This window comes from Phyllobates terribilis, unplaced genomic scaffold (genome assembly GCF_046119375.1).
Source record: "Phyllobates terribilis strain yellow unplaced genomic scaffold, ASM4611937v1 Scaffold_7__3_contigs__length_470593459, whole genome shotgun sequence".
NCBI classification, from domain to species: domain Eukaryota; kingdom Metazoa; phylum Chordata; class Amphibia; order Anura; family Dendrobatidae; genus Phyllobates; species Phyllobates terribilis.
The window spans coordinates 149,773,051-149,792,239 of NW_027362767.1; positions in this window are offsets into that span (position 1 = coordinate 149,773,051).

The window sequence follows — 19,189 nt, forward strand, 5'->3', positions numbered from 1 at the left end:
GCACTCAACTTCTTTGGTTCACCATTGCGAGGCCAGTTCTGAGTGGAACCTGTCTTGTTAAACTGCTGTCTGGTCTTGGCCAGCGTGCTGCACCTCTCTTTCAGGGTTTTGGCAATCGTCTTATAGCCTAGGCCATCTTTATATAGAGCAACAATTCTTTTTTTCAGATCCTCAGAGTTCTTTGCCATGAGGTGCCATGTTGAACTTCCAGTGACCTGTATGAGAGAGTGTGACAGCGATGACACCAAATTTACTACATCTGCTCCCCATTCACACCTGAGACCTTGCAACACTAATGAGCCACATGACACTGGGGAGGGAAAATGCCTCATTGAGCACAATTTGGCCATTTACACTTAGGGGTGTACTCACTTTTGTGATGCACTGTAGGTCCTTAGGATAGCTCATCAATATCTTGTGACTGAAATGCGCTTTAACAATATTGTTCGTTATATCTCCACTCTATATAGGAAAATGCCGCTTACCACCTCGGCAACAACATCAGCCTTTACTACTTCGGCAGCAACACCAGCCTTTACTACTTCGGCAACAACACCAGCCTTTACCACTTCGGTAGCAACACCAGCATTTACCACCTTGGAAATACCAGCCTTTACCACCTTGGCATCACCACCAGCCTTTACCACCTTGACATCACCATCAGCCTTTACCACCTTGGCATCACCACCAGCCTTTACCACCTCAGCATCACCACCAGCCTTTACCACCTCAGCATCACCACCAGCCTTTATCAACTCGGCATCACCACCAGCCTTTACCACCTCGGCATCACCACCAGCTTTTACCACCTAGGTATCACCACCAGTCTTTACCACCTGGGCATCACCACAAACCTTTAACACCTCGGCATCACCACCAGCCTTTATCACCTCGGCATCACCACCAGCTTTTACCACCTGGGCATCACCAAAAGCCTTTACCACCTCGGCATCACCACCAGCCTTTACCACCTCGGCATCACTACCAGCCTTTACCACCTGGGCATCACCCCCAGACTTTACTACCTCGGCATTACCACCAGCCTTTACTACCTGGGCATCACCACCAGCCTTTACCACCTGGGCATCACCACCAGCCATTACCACCTCAGCATCAACATCAGCCTTTACCACCTGGGCATCACCACCAGCCTTTACCACCTCGGCATCACCACCAGCCTTTACCACCTGGGCATCACCACCAGCCATTACCACCTCGGCATCACCACCAGCCTTTACCACCTGGGCATCACCACCAGCCTTTACCACCTCGGCATCACCACCAGCCTTTACCACCTTGGCATCATCACCAGCCTTTACCACCTCGGCATCACTACCAGCCTTTACCACCTGGGCATCACCCCCAGACTTTACTACCTCGGCATTACCACCAGCCTTTACTACCTGGGCATCACCACCAGCCTTTACCACCTGGGCATCACCACCAGCCATTACCACCTCAGCATCAACATCAGCCTTTACCACCTGGGCATCACCACCAGCCTTTACCACCTCGGCATCACCACCAGCCTTTACCACCTGGGCATCACCACCAGCCATTACCACCTCGGCATCACCACCAGCCTTTACCACCTGGGCATCACCACCAGCCTTTACCACCTCGGCATCACCACCAGCCTTTACCACCTCGGCATCATCACCAGCCTTTACCACCTCGGCATCACTACCAGCCTTTACCACCTCGGCATCACTACCAGCCTTTACCACCTGTGCATCACCACCAGCATTGGCCACTTCGGAATCACCACCAGCCTTTGCCACCTGTGCATCACTACCAGCCTCTGCCACCTCGGCAGCAACACCAGCCTCTGCCACCACGGCAGCAACACCAGCCTCTGCCACCTCGGCAGCAACACCAGCCTCTGCCACCACGGCCGCAACACCAGCCTCTGCCACCTCGGCAGCAACACCAGCCTTTGCCACCTCGTCAGCAGACCAAGAGGTTGTCCAACCAGTTTTATATATTTTTTTATTTATGACACCCCAATAAATTGTATTGTACTCTACCCTTCATTCCTCTTTAATTTCACTTCATTTTCTGCACCCTTTTTGTTTACATGCTGCTCTCCAGACTGGGAAACTCCCTGTGACCTTTTTTCTAATCTCACAACCAGAACTGGCACTGTCTGGCTCAGTTGTGCAGCACTGTCTGGCTCAGTTGTGCAGCACTGTCTGGCTCAGTTGTGCAGCACTGTCTGGCTCAGTTGTGCAGTACTGCCTGGCTCAGTTGTGCAGCACTGTCTGGCTCAGTTGTGCAGCACTGTCTGGCTCAGTTGTGCAGCACTGCCTGGCTCAGTTGTGCAGCACTGTCTGGCTCAGTTGTGCAGCACTGTCTGGCTCAGTTGTGCAGCACTGCCTGGCTCAATTGCGCAGCACTGCCTTCTGCCCGCCTAATACGCAGCATTGTCTGTTAGTAATCTGCCCCAGCACTGACCACATTCATTCCAGCTTTGGCGCTGACTGAGCAGTGATCCTGTGCTTTCATCTGTGGCAGTGCAGCACCGATCACTACTCCTCACACCACATCCACAATGGTGATAGAGTCATCACATGTCCCCAGGGGTATAATGTTTGCGGTCACAGAAAGTGTGACTGGGCGCCTGCTGACGCCAGTGTCTACTTCAGTTGGATATGCACCCGGATGCACAATCAGCTGAAGTGTGTTACAGCGCAGAGACGTGCTGGGTCCTTGCACTGCAAAACAGACCGTCGCCCAGAGACCAGCAGCTGAGGTTGGCGTGCCAGGCATAGATGTCGCATGGCAGTGACGTTACCCTACACACACAGTCTGGCCTATGCTGGGGCTACACCATGTTTGGTCACAACATGGGTCAAGCTGCCAAACTTCGCTCTATGCCGCTGCTACATGGTAACGCGATGCCGGCGAGTAGGGTCACATTGTGAACCCCGCAGTGGTGTGACAAGTCCTGATTTTTTTAATCTGCTTGTTGCGGTACGTAGGGGACGTAATGTGACCCTATTCACTTTATTTCTGCCGCTAAGTCATGTAGCAGAAGCTTACAGTGATTATGCTGCACAACCTGCGCCATGGCCAAATCACTGTGTAACCAGCATCATACAGTATATAATAGTGTAATGTAGAGCTGAATAACCAGATTCACAGGACTCCATGGGAATCGGATCAGGGACATGCAAAGTTATTCAGTCAGAAATAGTTGCCATTGTTTTAAGTGCCACATACATCCAAGATACTTAAGTCTGAATACCAGCCGAAGAAGTGTGCAAGTTTTACAATAGATCCTGCTGATGGATTGGTCGAGTTTGTATAATATATGACGCTTGTCTGCAGTTATTGTTTTACATATAAAAATTGCAACTGCACGAATAAGGATGGATATAGATATATATTTATTTATAGTGATGTACGGCAATAAAATGGTGGCACTCCAGACGTGAGATAGTGAAAAAAATGATCTTTATTCCCCCATGTTTGTGCAACATTTCAGCTGTTCAAACTGTGAGTCTTTCTCAAGCCATGAACATTATACTGTATATAGGGTACACTGCATAATCAGTGATTAGTGATGAGCGAGCACTAAAATGCTCAGTGTCATAGAAATATTAAGGATCTCTCTCTCCCCTTAAATCCCTCACCCCCCCTCCTCCACACTGTTTGTCAGAGTAGCAGAGCTGACAATCTACAAAGCTGTCTGTATGCAAATTTACAGACACAGGAGAAGTGGCTAATAGGCAAATGCCATTTCAAAGAGAGATGGCAAACCCAATTAACATTTGAGTGTACTTTCCAGTGGCACAGGCCTGTGATAAATATACACCTGGGTGAGGAGGATGCAGCTCGTTTAGGCTTCAAGCACCACTCACAATAGCCAGCTGCAAACTCCAGGCTTTTAGGCACGAAATATTGAATATTGGAAGTTCCATAATTCTGATAATAATAGGACACATATTTTTAGTGGCAGAGTTAGCTAAGGAGCAATATGATTATTTTTCCGTAGCTGCGAGCCCCTCCGGTGAGCTGTGGCCAAAAGTACCAGAATAACGGACCGCAGCTATGCCATGTGTAGTCTCTAAGGAAAGGTAAATTCGTAACAAAGAATATGGCATTACTTGCAAGCTTCTGTGATCAACCAGCGATAAGTTATTGCGGAAGTCAGATATTTTAATAAAAATATGAAGGTTGGAGCCCAGCCCACATGATGTCATCACAAGGGGTGTATTAGCAGGTTCCCCCCTTCAACATAAAACACCCAGCCAAGGGTGGGTCAGTACTCATGCCGGGAGTTAGATATATATTTTCTAAGCACGGGTCCCATTCGATAACGGCCAGAATTGGAGCGCCTCCCCTTCAGTTAGACTGAATCGTCTCTGCGATCTGTTGAGTAAGTTCTTCTATTAATCCTTTTTATTTTGTGTAACTGTATATTTTGTACTGTAAATGTCTCCTTTCGTAAAACCTTTTGTATATTTTACATAAACACTGCCTCCCTTTTGGATTAAATATAAAATGTAAAAGTCCTGTTTATTTTGCTCTGTAATTGTTCCTCCCCCGAAGCCATATACACTACCAGAAAGCAGGCGTCAGATCAGGCCTGTATTATATTTCAAATATGGTCGGTGGTGTCAGCGAATAATCATAATTGGGCTATTGTGAGGCTGGCAGTGACCGTACTGGGGCGTATACACATATTCTAAGTGTTGGAATCCGGAGGTGTGTACACCATACACTCTGCCCGCTTGCCGATAGCTAAGTAGTGAATAATTGGGATCTTGTGTGTGCGAATCCCTAACAAATCTTGACAAAGTGACGGTAGCGGTGGGATATTGTGTGATCTTCCCGGTGTCGTAGCTGTCGCTCCTGACATTCGGGTACTCATTGCTCGAATCGAGCAAATTGAAATGCTCAGGTACTTGACCCGAGCAAAGAGCCCAATGTAGGACTTTGGGAAACTAGAGCATTTTTCCACCCTTCCCCCCGGCAGTCTGCAGGAGGCCTAAAAATTGTCGAAATCGATGGGAACAGTGCTCAAATGGCATGGGAACAGCATAGAGAAGACCACTGGAAGCATCTCTGACTCCCAGGTCACAACATACAAAAAGGAAACCAAAATGGATTTTCCTCGGAAAAATGTTAAAGAACATCCTTTCCAGGATATATAAGGCAAAATAAATAAGCAAAAACAAGAATGCTCATCCTCACCTTGGACTTTGTTCACATGTAGCGTTTTTGATGTGTTTTTGCACTTTTGCATTGCTTTCAATGGTGAAAAATACATTCACCAGTAAATGTAATTTTAACATTTTAATACCTTATCTGGCCATGTGTGTGAGAAACATGATCAGACACATTCTGTTTCATTTATGAAGGAGGAACTCTGAAATTCACAAAGACTATCTTTATAGGGCCATCAGGCGGCCCTTACTATTCTCAAAGGGCCAGCAGTCGGCCCTCACCATTGTTAGAGAGCCATTAGCCTGCTATGCTTTGTTGTTCCCATTATTAACAAGTGGGTCTCCTATACTGTTAGTGCGTATGCAGTGACTGCAAGGGCTGCCAAAAATTTGGACACACCCCAATTCCCCATTGAAGAGACATAGAGGAGGGCCTCAGTAAAAAAAATGTTCCCATTATAAGGAGTTGGTCTCAGTAAAAAAAAATATTCCCATTATAAAGGAATGGGTCTCCTATAGTGTCTGCAAAGGCTGCCTAAATTTGGGAAAAACCCAATACAAATTTACAGACACATAGAGTTGTGCCTCAGTAACGACATGTTCCCCTTAGAAATTATCTGTTCTGCAATACAGTTTGTAAGGCAGCGCTATTCATCATGCTGAGGGGCACTCGCTTCACCGGGTCAATTAAAGCACACATGCAACGTCTTTCCGGTATTTCACAATCCAGCTGTTTATTACTTTTCATAAATCGCTCATAACATATTCCATCTCAGTGGCTCGCTGACATATTACACATATAATGTCCAAGAGCCTTTCCAGTGACAGATATGTCCACTTGGCTCCAGATACAGCCTTCAGCAAGGTAACAATATCAATGTCCACATCAAGCAGCGTTTTTACCTTCGCCGGGTTTTAGCTGCTTCTCTCAGCTCGGTTCTGCCACTGCTGTGGCTTTAAGGTTCACCAAACGTGGTCTCCAGGCCTCGTACCTTCCAAGGCTACTGGTATGTTTACACACATAACATCCAGCCTCTGCCTTCCAGGACTCTTGCCTTCCAAGCCTCTTGCCTTCCAAGGCTACTGGGATCCCCCCCACACACAGGGATCCAGCCTGTGCCTTTCAGGCTTCACCAGGCCTCTCTTGGCCTCTCTCTCTAGGTCTCTCTCTCTAGCCTCTCCAGGCTAATGGTGTCCCACACACAGGGAACAGGCCTCACGCCTTTCACCCCCATTTCAAAAGCACCAGGATTTATATATCCTTCAGTGCACACAGGACCTGTGATGATGTCACAGTCATGTAATTAGTCCTTCTGTGTACACAGGACCTGTGATGATGTCACAGTCATGTGATCAGTCACCTGAGGGAGAGGTACATGGTCAGCCAGAACACATCCCCTGGACCATTACAGTAATGCCGCCAGCCGCTGCATTACATATCCCCCCCTCTGTTCAAACTTGTGGGGTTGAACACATAATATACACAATCACATTATAACCCACAGTTCACACAGAGACCATGTACTTGACAATTGCGCAGCTCAGCCCCTGGAACATTAGTAATCGACATTAGCCCATTCCTTAGGGACCTACCATCTGTCATTGTCACTGACTTTGTCAAGTCACATTTCCGGGTCGGAACCTTGTCAGACCTCCCCCGCTCCCAGCAGTCAGTCGTAACCTTGTCAGACCTCCCCCGCTCCCAGCGGTCAATACAGCAGTGTGACTCACATGCCCTTGTATCTAAGGTCCGGTCCGACTCCGTACTGTCCCGTACTCTATTGGGTCGTTTGTATGGGCCTCTCAGACCCGAGTTACTGGAGGTCTCACTACCTCTAAACCCACGCCCACTACTCTCAGGACATCTTGAAAGGTCTCTAACTTCTACTGTAGCCGTTCTATTATTTGAAGGGCCATCTCTCTGTCTGGTCTCACAATTTATAGACGGCTGCTATCTTCTGCTGCTCAGGCGATTTTGTCTTTCCACTAGCAGTCTAGCGAGATTCAACTGTTCTACTTCTCGCAGGTAGGTCACTCGGTATTCCATCAGCATGCGTATATATGCAAGATTTTCTTCCTTTCCTACAGCGGAGAATGACACCATGCCGTCTTCATCTGGTATCCAGTCCTGACGATCACGTGGACTGCTTACTTTCATCACACCAGACTTCTTTACCATCCTTTGCATGGTTCGGCCATTTCTCCCAATGAGCTTTCTTTCCAGAGTCTGAGGAACCCAGATGACCTCTTCACGCAGACTTTGAGCTTTTCTCATAAGCTCTAGTTGTCTAATGGCTTGTTCCGTCTTCAACCGGACAAACCGCTTTGTGCGAATACATCGCCAGTGCATGTCACTTAAGATAGCCACCCTCTTCACTGTGACTTCTGTTGTGGACAGGACCACCAGTTGTTTAGCTTCTGAGGTCGAGTACACCTTACAGGCTCCCACGGCTTTCTTAAACTCTTCATGCACGGACTCACTGGTGCATTCTTCTCTCAAATCCTCGGGTACATCTATGAGGCACTTGTACCGAGAGGTTTCTGTCTCACCAGTGGTCTCCAAATGATCATCTGGCTCAGGTTTCAGGGGCAACTGACTTTCAGCTTCTTCACCCTGTATGCTTCACCTGAGCTTACTCACCGCTACAAATTCAAGAATTTTCATCTTGACCACTTCCATTTCATACTTATCTTCTGTTAACACTCTCTTAGCTCTCCTCAGGTCCCCCTTCTCATGGTATTAAGGAGTAAGTGCAACTTGTTTGCCCTTTTACTTCTCCAAGGAGGCCTCGTTCACTGGGTGATACTTTGCCAGGCGACCTATGAGCTCGAAAACTTCTTCCTCTAGCTCAGCTACTCACCTCTCTGCAACCCATCTCTGAAGCTCTTCTGGCTTCAACTGCTCCTTTAACAGTAGAGTTCTCTCAGACCTCTCTGTCTCCAATGTGCCCACTCGGCTCTTGACAGCCAGTCTCTCAAGCTTCTCTTGCTTCAAATTGGCTTGTAGCGACTCCTTGAGCTACTTAATGTCGGCTTTTACATCCACCAAATCACCCAAGCTCGCATTATTCAAAGAGGCATTTGCTTCATACCTCCCTTCTCCGATAGACTCCTCCATCCTGCAGAATCTATCCTTAAGGCACGTCTCTGCCCTCTGGAGATTATCACAGAACGTCTGCAGCTCCTTCACTTGAGCTTCCAGTCCCGGTATCTTTCTGCGGAGATCATCATTCTCATCACAGGTGTCCTGCAGAGTGGTCTCAATCACTTGGCGCATGTGCTCTGCCTCAGCCTTATCAACCTCTAGTTTTTTCTTAACCTTGAGGAGATCCTCTAGCCGCTCCTTCTCCTGCATTAGAGGCTTTACTTGGTCCTGGAATTGCTGCAGCTCCCTCATGAGTTCACCATACTCCTTCTTGGATTCACACAGCTCCCGGTTGAACTGTTCATGCAGTTGTTCTAGATCTTGATCATGTCCAGAAACTTCATCCTGCAGTGCTCCTTTTAAGACAGATAGCTCCCTATCCCTCTGGAGTAGACCCTCATCCAGCCTTTGCTTCTCCTGCCTCAGCTCTACCCGTACCAGGGAGAAGCGATCTTTCATCTCTCACAGCTCATCTTCATACTCTGCTTTGTCAAGCGTCAACTGAAAAACCTCCTCTTTATTTTTCTGGAACATTTCCTTCAGTTCTCGCTGCAAGTTCCTCACTGCCTGGTATATTTTCTGCCGTTCAGACTCCAGGCTCAGCACGTTCTCCAGGTTTTCCCTTAGTTGCTGTGACGCACCCAGGGGATGGGGACGACTCAGCGCCCGGGCCTTGTTGCTGGTTTCGGGGATGCCGCGGTGGCCGGCTCCCGGGGCCGTACCCTGGGGTCACTCTTAAAAGCAAGGAATTGGGAAAGGTGTATGGGAAAGGGGAAATTGTTCGTGACGCCACCCGGGGTGTCTGGTGAGGTGAGGATCACCAGCGCTGCTACAGTCCTCTGAGGCCAGTGATCAGGCAGCTTAGTTGGTACAGCTCCCCACAGGTGGAGCGGGGCCTCAGGGCAGTGTAGGAGAAGGAATGCAGGACAGAGGGGACCCAGCCGGGTCGGAAGAAGAATAGGCACACTCACAACAGTTCAATTCAGTACCTTTACTGGTGGTGTTTTCAGGCACGATCCAAGGCACTGTAGGGCGAAGGGTGCATTTCAGGACTCTCCCCAGTGAGCAGGTGTGGGGCCTCCTGTTTCTTGCTTTTTCCTGATAAGCTTATGACCTGCCTGGAGCTAGGCCTAACTTGGTCTCTGTCTTGCACCTGCTGACCTGGTGGTAGGGCCTTCTGTTGGAGAACACACTCCCTGGTCTATTGGGCCTCAGTGACTCCTGACCCTGGTATATCAATCAGCTTTTGGTGTTCCTGGGACATGTAGTTCGCCAGGGGTTCCAGTAGTTTCTGCTGATCGTAGAGATCCCTGCAGACGCAGACCCGGTGTCCGGTATGTGGTCTTGGAGTAAGCTGGCTAAGCTCCTCTGCCCCCTATGTAGCTCGCTTACTCCACTTGCCTTTGGCCGCCCTCGGGACCCTCACTAGGCTTCACACTGGCAGTAGGCCTCACTACTCTTCACCGCTCTTACGGCGTCGGCACGCCTTGGGCTCACTAACTGAGTTCCCTGAGTCTGAGCTGGACTGACTTTAGACTGCAGACGAGACAGCCTCCCAGACTAGACTGGCTGCCTAGCTCCTTACAGACTTGACTTCAGACCAGACTGAACTGCCTAGCTCCACCTTCCCTTTTTATATCCCTATCCGGGCTCCCTCTGGTGGTCTGAGGTGGAAGGTGGAGATGTGTGAATGCTACGAGGGCCACTTGTGGAGGAATCCGTCCATGCACCCCTCTAGGATCTGTGGCACCAATGCGCAGCGGGGCGCCACATTCCCCCCTAGCAAAGCTCAGTACTCCCGGACTGAAGTACTTTTTATATCAACAATACAATAACTCTTCCCTTTATGGGAGGCACTTTGCTTGAACATTACATATAAAACATTATAAATAATAAATAGATATATACATTTCGATAAGCAACCCCAGAATTCTAGTCTCTTCAGGTGAGGTTCCCCGACAGGATGTCCATCTCACAGGGTAGAGTACTTGGTAGCTTGAGGGAAATGTCCAAAGCAAACCTTCACGTAGGCCCTGGGGTGGCTGCAGGGCATTGCGATCCTGAGTTGGACCTCCGTTTGTGCCACACCAGACAGGTTTTTCTTCTGAGGTCACCTAAGGGGGCACTCGAGGGAGTGCAATTATTTACAAGAAGCAGTTTTTGGGCTGCACATTGTCTTCAGCCACAAAGTTCTTTATGTACCCTTACGGGTAACTAGAGATAACAAGGGAAGTGTCCATATCACTTAGATTGTCCATTATAAGGCAAAACACAAGTTAATAAATACATATACAGGAAAATAAACAAGACAATACCCCAGGGGCAACTATCTACACTGTCAGAGTTTCCTTCCTTACTCTCTGTATCTGACAGGGGTCTGACCTCGTGTGCTACGTGTCGACCTACGTGGTACTGGGATGCGTGAGGCACTAGTGTTTGCACTACCTCCCATTCTGTCAGTTCTAAGTGTTGGGGAACTGCAGGGTTGCCTTAACCTCTCTACTGGACTGGCAAGTATACCATTGGCTGGGCCTTCTTGCTCTGCTCCAACCGGGGATCCTTCTTCCCGGGATTTTTCTTGAGCAGGCTCTTCTGAAGCACTTACAGACTCTACTTGCTGTGGAGGGTCTTCTGGCTGTTGAAAGAAGTGGATCACAGGTATTATTACTGCTCCTCCTAGTTGAGGCCAATCTGCCGGGAAATCTCCTAAGTCAGTATGGAGTACTGCTTCTTTAGCAGGACCGGCTCCAGGTTTTTCTGGGCCCCGGGCGAAAGAGTCTGAGTGGGCCCTTTTAACACATACACGATTCATGATGCACAGATACGGCGGAGAAATATATATATAGTACACAGGGCCCAGCCTGCCACCTTATCCTTCACATATGCAGACATGCGCACGCACACACACACGGTACGCAGACATGCGCACGCACACACACACGGTACGCAGACATGCGCACGCGCACACGGTACGCAGACATGAGCACGCACACACACGGTACGCAGACATGCGCACGCACACACGGTACGCAAACATGGGCACGCGCACGCACACACGGTACGCAGACATGCGCACGCACGGTGCGCAGACATGTGCACGTACGGTACGCAGACATGCGCACGCACACACACGTTACGCAGACATGCGCAAGCACACAGACGGTACGCATACATGCGCACGCACACACACGGTACGCAGACATGCGCACGCACACACACGGTACGCAGACATGCGCATGCACACACACGATACGCAGACATGCGCACGCACACACACGGTATGCAGACATATGCACACACGGTACGCAGACATATGCATGCACACATGGTACACAGATATGTAGACATACACACATTTTTACACAAATTCTTAAAAACATATATAAAACAGACAAATATATATACACAGTCATACACACTGACATTCACATACATGCACTCACACAGACCCATTACAAATATTTTTAATATGGGGATAGGGGAAGCCTCACTCACCTGTCCCCGGTCCAGTGTCCTCTCCAGCAGCTCCTCAGGTATGGGGCAGTGCAGGGCCCCCGGCGTGTCACAGACATCATGGCCCTGGACCATCAGAGGGGCCCACTTGCGGTCGGGTCCGGGCCGCTCCCCCCCATCTGTGCAGGACCTCCGACGGTGTTTGATTGCCGGCACTCCCCCAGACATGGCCATGCGCTGTGCGGCTGTGTCTGCTAGTAATGACGTGGCAGGGGCGACACACAAGCACAATTAAAGGTGCAGTGCCGTCGACCCTGCCGTGTCATTACTAGCAGACACAGCCGCACAGCGCGCGGCCATGTCTGGGGGAGTGCCGGCAATCAAGCAGCGCCTGCGTCACTGAACAGATGCCGAGGAAGCGGCCAGTGCCCCGACAGTGAGTGGGCGGTGGGCCCCGACAGTGAGTGGGCGGTGGGCCCCGACAGTGAGTGGGCGGTGGGCCCCTCTGATTTTCCAGGGCCTCGGCACTTGCCCGGGTACGCCGGGTGCTGACGCCGGCCCTGTTCTTTAGGCTCCTCCGGTACGGTGAGAGGCACTTCTTCTTTGGGCTTTAGCAGGTCTGGACACAACTTCAGATTTTCTCTAGATACCGTTGCAGTCGTTATTCCTCCGTCTTTGCTAATCAAACAGGTCTTCTTGTTATCAAATCTTGAATTTAACACAGTGTAGGGTTCTCTCTCCCACTGGTCATCAAGTTTGAGGTTTCTCCTTTTCCACTTTAACACCACTTCTCCTGGTGTGAAGGGTTCTGCAGGCGCACTTTTATTGTAGTGGGCTTCCTGCTTGTTCCTTACCCGAGTGAGACTGTCTTCGACACAGGCCTGTACTTTTCTGTACTGCTCCTGTCTGGTCGTGTCCCAGTCCTCAGTGGACATATCTGCTTCTGGTTCTACTACACAAAGCTCCAGGTCCATGGGCAACTTCCCGGGTCTTGCTCACATGAGATATGCTGGAGTACAATTGGTGGAACTCACAGGTATGTGGATGTACAGATCTACCAGGTCAGGTAGTGTCGGGGTAAAAGAGAATATATATATTTGTAACTTTTATATTTTTGTAACTTTTATACGCTTTTTTGCTAATGTACTAACCACCATTTTGTGTCATATAACAATAAGCTTTCCTTGCTATATATTACTCAAATCGAAACTTAAACTAAGACAGTTCCAGTGTTGCCAAGACTTATTTCAGAGAAACGAAACAAGATTATAAGCTGACGGCTGCAATATCTGCCCAGAGACTGAGATAAGGAGATGTGGACCAATCAGGAGTGGCTAGACAATGGACTTTCATGGCTTACCCCGCTCCGGACAACCCCTTTCCCCTCCCATTATGTAGTGTATTTAGATTTGTGCATGTAAAAAATAAATTCAGAACATTGCTGAGGACGTTGTCTGTAGTAGTCTTCTGAGCGTGCTCTGAGCTTGAACCAGCTTGTTGTCTGACTCATTCTTTGAATGGTTGACCCATGCTCATAGTTTGAACTTGGAGTGACTGGAGGACGAGTGGAATGTCATCACGACCCCCACAAATGGCGCCCAACGTGGGGCGTGGCTAGCGGTACGCCGCCCTCCCGGACCCATATTGCTGACTTCCCTGGTGGTGACCGCGGTGGCTGAATTTGAGGCCTGATCAACCTCCATCGAACACGGTAAGTTGAGATGTATTTTATATGTCTCACTTGCCTGTGTGTCAGCCGCAGCGGTTCCTGTTGGGTTGTCAGGTTGGATCTGGGTGGGTGACCGGTCGAGTGGTGAGACCTTAGGCGTCCCGCACCACGTCCTGAACCAGCAAGTGTTAAAACGAGTGACGTCGCATGCCTGCGCGTGCTCGTGTGCACACCACCTCCTCCTCCCCCGGTCACTGTACTTTTCTTAGATAGCTGCCTCCCGTAACTGATAGTCGAAGTTTCAAAGCATTCCTGAATTGTAGTGTAAGGGAGAAAGAATCTGTGACGAATTGAGGTGTGCTCTTCGTCTAACACAGAGACTGCTCTAAATTCAAGGTTAGCAAAGGAGATAGATTGAGAGGTGTACTCTCTATCTCATCAGTGTATTGAGAGGTACTCTACACTGACGGGTGGTGCCGTGGTAGGAAAGAAGACGGATTGAGAGGTGCTCTTCGTCTTATACAGAGAAACCTCATAAGGAGGGGTTCTGCTGTCAGTCAGGGTGCCGTGGTGAGTCGTACTGTAAAGTCGCCATTCAAGGTTAGGGAAGGGATAGATTGAGAGGTACTCTCTATCTTATCAGTGTATGGAGAGGTACTCTACACTGACGAGTGGCGACCTGTCGGCTGCACCAGTGATCTGAGTCGCGACAGATCATTGCATTCTATAAGAAAATGTTGTGTATATTTAAATTTGAAAGATCTCGTAAGTTGCGGAATGCTGCTGTGGGACTTAAGCCAATTAGTGGAGTTACGGGAAGGCAAGAAGGCAAGAAGAATGTTAGGAATTTGTATAACATGATAAGCTTATCCAGTACAGGCAGGCTTTAGTTTTCAGTGTAGAAAGAATGTGTTACACAGAAGTTGGGAAAGTTGGGTGAGGACTTCTACACCAGGCTCATGCACATCTTAGAGTAGATGGTGCAGGGGGGAACAGAGAATGCCGAGCCTTTGTTCGAGCCTTTGTTCGGATACATGAAAGCTGCAGACTGTGATTTGTTATGTGCCCCCAAAATGGCCGTTGCACCTTTGATGCCTGTCACTACACCGAGCCCTCAGCCACCGCCCTATAATGGTGCCAACAACAAATCACCGGAGGGGTGGACGTGTCGTATGTGCTGAGAGCAAAACCCACCTTGGGCGGAGTTCTGCTGTGTCTGGGGGGGGGCCGCCCATGGCACGATGCCCAGCCTGCCTCCAAGAACATTCCCACTCCCACTCTAACTCCTCCCTCCAACGGCCATCTTGCTACACCTCTTATTGGTTGTGGGAGGCCCGGAAAGCCCCAATCCGGCCTATATCCACTACTAGATCCGTCCGGTGCATATTACCAGCCACCAGCACAGGTGGAAAAGCCCGCAGGCCCAGAGCACCCATCTGAAGTTAATGTGACACCCTCTGCTCCAGTCCACGATGCTGAGACGCTTCCCCTGTTTCCTATGGGAGTCACCCACAACCCTGGGGATATCCTCCTCAACTCCCCAGAATTTCAGGCCAGACTGCTCTCCCTCCGCCAACATACTGTTACTCAAGACGATACGGAGCCAGATGAGGGATGGGCTCAAGACACTCCAACCCCCCACCCTTTACCCCATACGTCTCCTATGGCATCCTCCACCCCACATTTATTACCCATACTCCGGCCCTTGCTCCAAGCAACTGCTGACAGAACACCACCCCCCAGCCTCTCAGAAGTTTGGGACCCCTGCCGCTCCCGTAATCTAGTAGACCCATCAGCCCCCCCCCTTCATTCTGTCAATAGGCTATGGTGACATCCTTACACATCGGGTGGGGGCCATAGTCAACCCTGCAAACACCTGTATGAGCCATGTTGGAGGATTGGCTCGCAAAATTTCCCTTGCTGCTGGTTCTACTCTGGCTGCAGAATGCCAGGCTCACTTAGCCGAAAACGGAGAGCTTTCAAAAGGCCATGGATTCCACAAAAGCAGGACCCCTTAGTACGTATGAATCCGGCCTAGAATACATGAAACAGTTAAAAGCCTGGGCTCAGAATCGTTTGTCAGATCAAGCTGGGTCTATACAAGATGTTCAACAAGACCCTGATGAATCTGTGGAAAGATATGCTGCAAGACTCAGCATGCATTTTGAGGATCTCGGATACAGTCCTCACGTCAAGACGCAGGCCGCCCTGTTGGTTCAGGCCCTAGTACATGGCCTACAAGACGCTCTCAGAGATGAAGTCCTGAGAGTACGGCCCGAGATTCGTTCTTCTTCTTTCAACGACGCGGTGGACATCGTTAAAGCTTTCCAAAAATCAATGCTAAAAATGGAAAAGGATATTAAGCCAAAGAAGAAAACCGCTCCTGCCATGGTATATCAAGCTCAAGAAAGCTACCCACCCCCTGGCAACCAACATGGAATCAAGTGGGTAATGGTTAAAGGCACAAGTGATAATACTCCTCCCACATATAGAAGACGAGACAGAAGAGATGACAAGGGACCATCTAGAAACAGAAGACAACTTCGTGATTCTGAAAGATGAATGTTGTGTTAGGAGTGTGGTAACCTTGACCACATCCTCAGAGACTGTCCAACCCGCAGACAGTACCATGACCGCTCATTTCATGACGGTCCACACAACCATGGACCTTCCCGTGAACCATCTCATCCACGCCAATGACGGCTCGGTCAACCAGTGTCCACTTTCCCGGCTACGCATCTCACGGCCGCCTGTGGGACTGTCACTTTACAGGTGGACCATCAACCACTGGAGTTCCTGGTGGACACTGGGGCGGCCACATCTGTCATTTCCTCTGCACAGCTCCCTCCTTCTGTATCCCTATCACCGGATACCCTCACCTGTGTTGGGGTAGAAGGCCAACATATTTCTTCTCCACTCACAGTCCCTGTGTCTGCAGGACCGTTCACCGGAGTACTCACAAGATTCTTGGTCTCTGAAACTTGCCCTGTCAACCTGTTGGGAGCCGATCTCTTAGAGCGGATGAAGGCAACAATTACCTTCGGAAACCATGGTATGGAGCTTCTTTTGCGGGACCCTCATTCCAAACAAGGGACTGAAGACCGCTGTGTTCTTAAAGCCTTCCCTCTCATGATGATGACCATACAACCTCACACTCTTCTTGATACCTCACAGTTCTCTCACTCTCTGTGGTCCAGTGGGCCAGAGGACGTCGGCCTCCTGCAGGTTCCCCCGGTCAAAGTACACCTCAAGCCTGGACATAGGTACCCACGGTTGCCACAATACCCCCTCAAGGCTGCACAAGAACAAAGCTTGAGTACCCAAGTCGCTTCCCTCCTAGAATCAGGAGTCCTTGTCAGATGTGTATCTCCATGCAATACACCCCTCTTTCCTGTAAAAAAGAAAACCGCTCCGGGAGAGCCTCCAAGATACCGGTTGGTTCAGGATCTCAGAGCCGTCAATGCAGCTACCATTTTAGAAACTCCAGAGGTACCTAGCCCAAACACCCTTTTGTCTCAGCTGCCTCCAACGGCCACTTTGTTTACGGTGTTAGATCTGGCCAACGCCTTTTTCAGTATACCCTTACATGAAGATTCGTGGTTTCTTTCTGCCTTCACCTTTCAAGGAGCACAGCTTACATGGACCAGGACTCCGCAAAGAGCCCAGAACTCTCCTAACCAATTCACTCATTCTATGAAGTCTATTCTGGAGCCATGGGTTCAAGAGAACCCTCAGGTCACCCTTCTACAGTATGTGGATGATCTTTTACTCTGTGGCACTGAAGAAAATTTGCCAGAGATGTCAGCATCCCTTCTCTGGTTTCTTCACTCAGCTAACTGTAAAGTCTCGAAAGGCAAAGTCCAATGGTGTCTGCCCAAGGTCATTTTCCTCGGACATTGTATATCACAAGGTACTAGACATCTGACTGAAGAAAGAAAACAAGCCATCATGGATATCACCTTCCCAACCACCTATTCCGCTATGCAGACTTTCCTTGGCCTCATCACTTACTGCAGGCAATGGATCCCTGATGTCTCAAAGCTCATGCAACCTCTGTACGACTGTCTCAAAAATGAAGGCTCGGTTTGGCTTCATGCTGAAGATCCACGTGTTTCTCTTCAACACAGACTATGTTTTGACCGCCTTAAACAGGCTGTTGTCTCTGCCCCGGCCTTGGGCTTACCAGACTATACTCAGCCATTTCACCTTTTTGTCTCGGAATCGGAAGGTCATGCCTCTGGAGTTCTAGCACAACGCTATGATCATAAGTATCGGCCTTTGGGCTACTACTCAGCCCGCCTGGACCCTGTCGCCCGAACTGCCCCCACGTGCCTTAAGGCGGTCCACGCTGCTCACATCCTCTTTGACAAGTCAGCTGACCAGATGTCTGACTATCAACCCTGCCACTTTGCTTCCACCTTCTAGGGGGGAAGGTGAAGAGGGTGAAGATCCATTGGTGGAACCTCATGATTGTATAAAAATTTTGCAGGAAGAGACTTCTGCTCCAGAGAATATGGTGGCACATCCGCTCGCAGACCCTCAAGGGAAGTTCCACACGGGATATGCTGTCACAACGGACCTAACAGTCCTCAAGGCTGAAGCTCTACCACCATACATGTCTGCACAAGAAGCTGAACTTGTGGCTCTCACAGAGGCCTGCCACCTGGCAGCAGGAACAAAGGCGAATATATATATACCGATTCCAGGTATGGACATGGAATTTGCAATGATTCTGGACTCTTGTGGAAGTCTAGAGGATTCATCACAGCTGCAGGTACACCAGTGAAACATGTCTCATGGATTAAGGCCCTAATGAAGGCCCTGGAACTACCCATTCAGGTTGCTGTTATCAAGGTCAAGGCTCATGGAAAACTAGAATCCAGAGAAGCCAGGGGCAACCACCTAGCTGACCAAGCAGCCAAGACTGCAGCAGTGGAGAATGTGTCATCAAAGTGGCAGGAAAAGGAAGAAGAGATGGGAGAGACTCTGCAAACCGTAGCTGTGGCGCTCACTAGAGCAAGAGCCAAAGAACAGCCGGCGGAAGACCATACAAGTCCAGCGGAGACACGAGTGGAATCCAGGGGGGTCAGGATGCCTGAAGAAAAATTGTGTGAGGAACAAAGGAAGACCCCCCACTGAAGAAGTCAAGCAATGGAAATCGGCAGGAGCCGTGCTGGCAGGTCGCAAAGATTCAAAGGTCAACTCGACTCTTTACCAAGTGGATGGGAAGCCTTGCTTGCCTAGACGCATGTACTCAGCTGTGGCAGCATGGGCTCACGGGCCTACACACAGAGGAAAGAATCAAGCTTTGGCATGTATCAAGAAACTGTACTTTGCACCCGGAATCTCTTCCACTGTGACTGCATACTCAAAATCCTGCTCTGTCTGCGCTACCTGCAACCCAACGTGTACGGCACGGGTCCCTCTCCAACACCCGGCTAAACCAGACTACCCTTGGCAGAGAATACAAGTCGACCATATCCAAATGCCTAAAGCAGGAAAATAGGAGTACGTTTTGGTAGCCGTGGATATGTTCTCAGCCTGGCCCGAGGCCTACCCGGTTGTCAATATGACTGCTAAAGTCACAGCCAAGAAACTGATCACCGAAACTGTCTGCAGATTTGGAGTTCCCCAAGTCATAGAATCGGATCAAGGACCAGCTTTCACAGCAAATATCTACGAAGAACTCTGGAACATGTTGGGAACAGATTTGGGCCTCCACACTCCATACCATCCTGCCAGTTCAGGCAA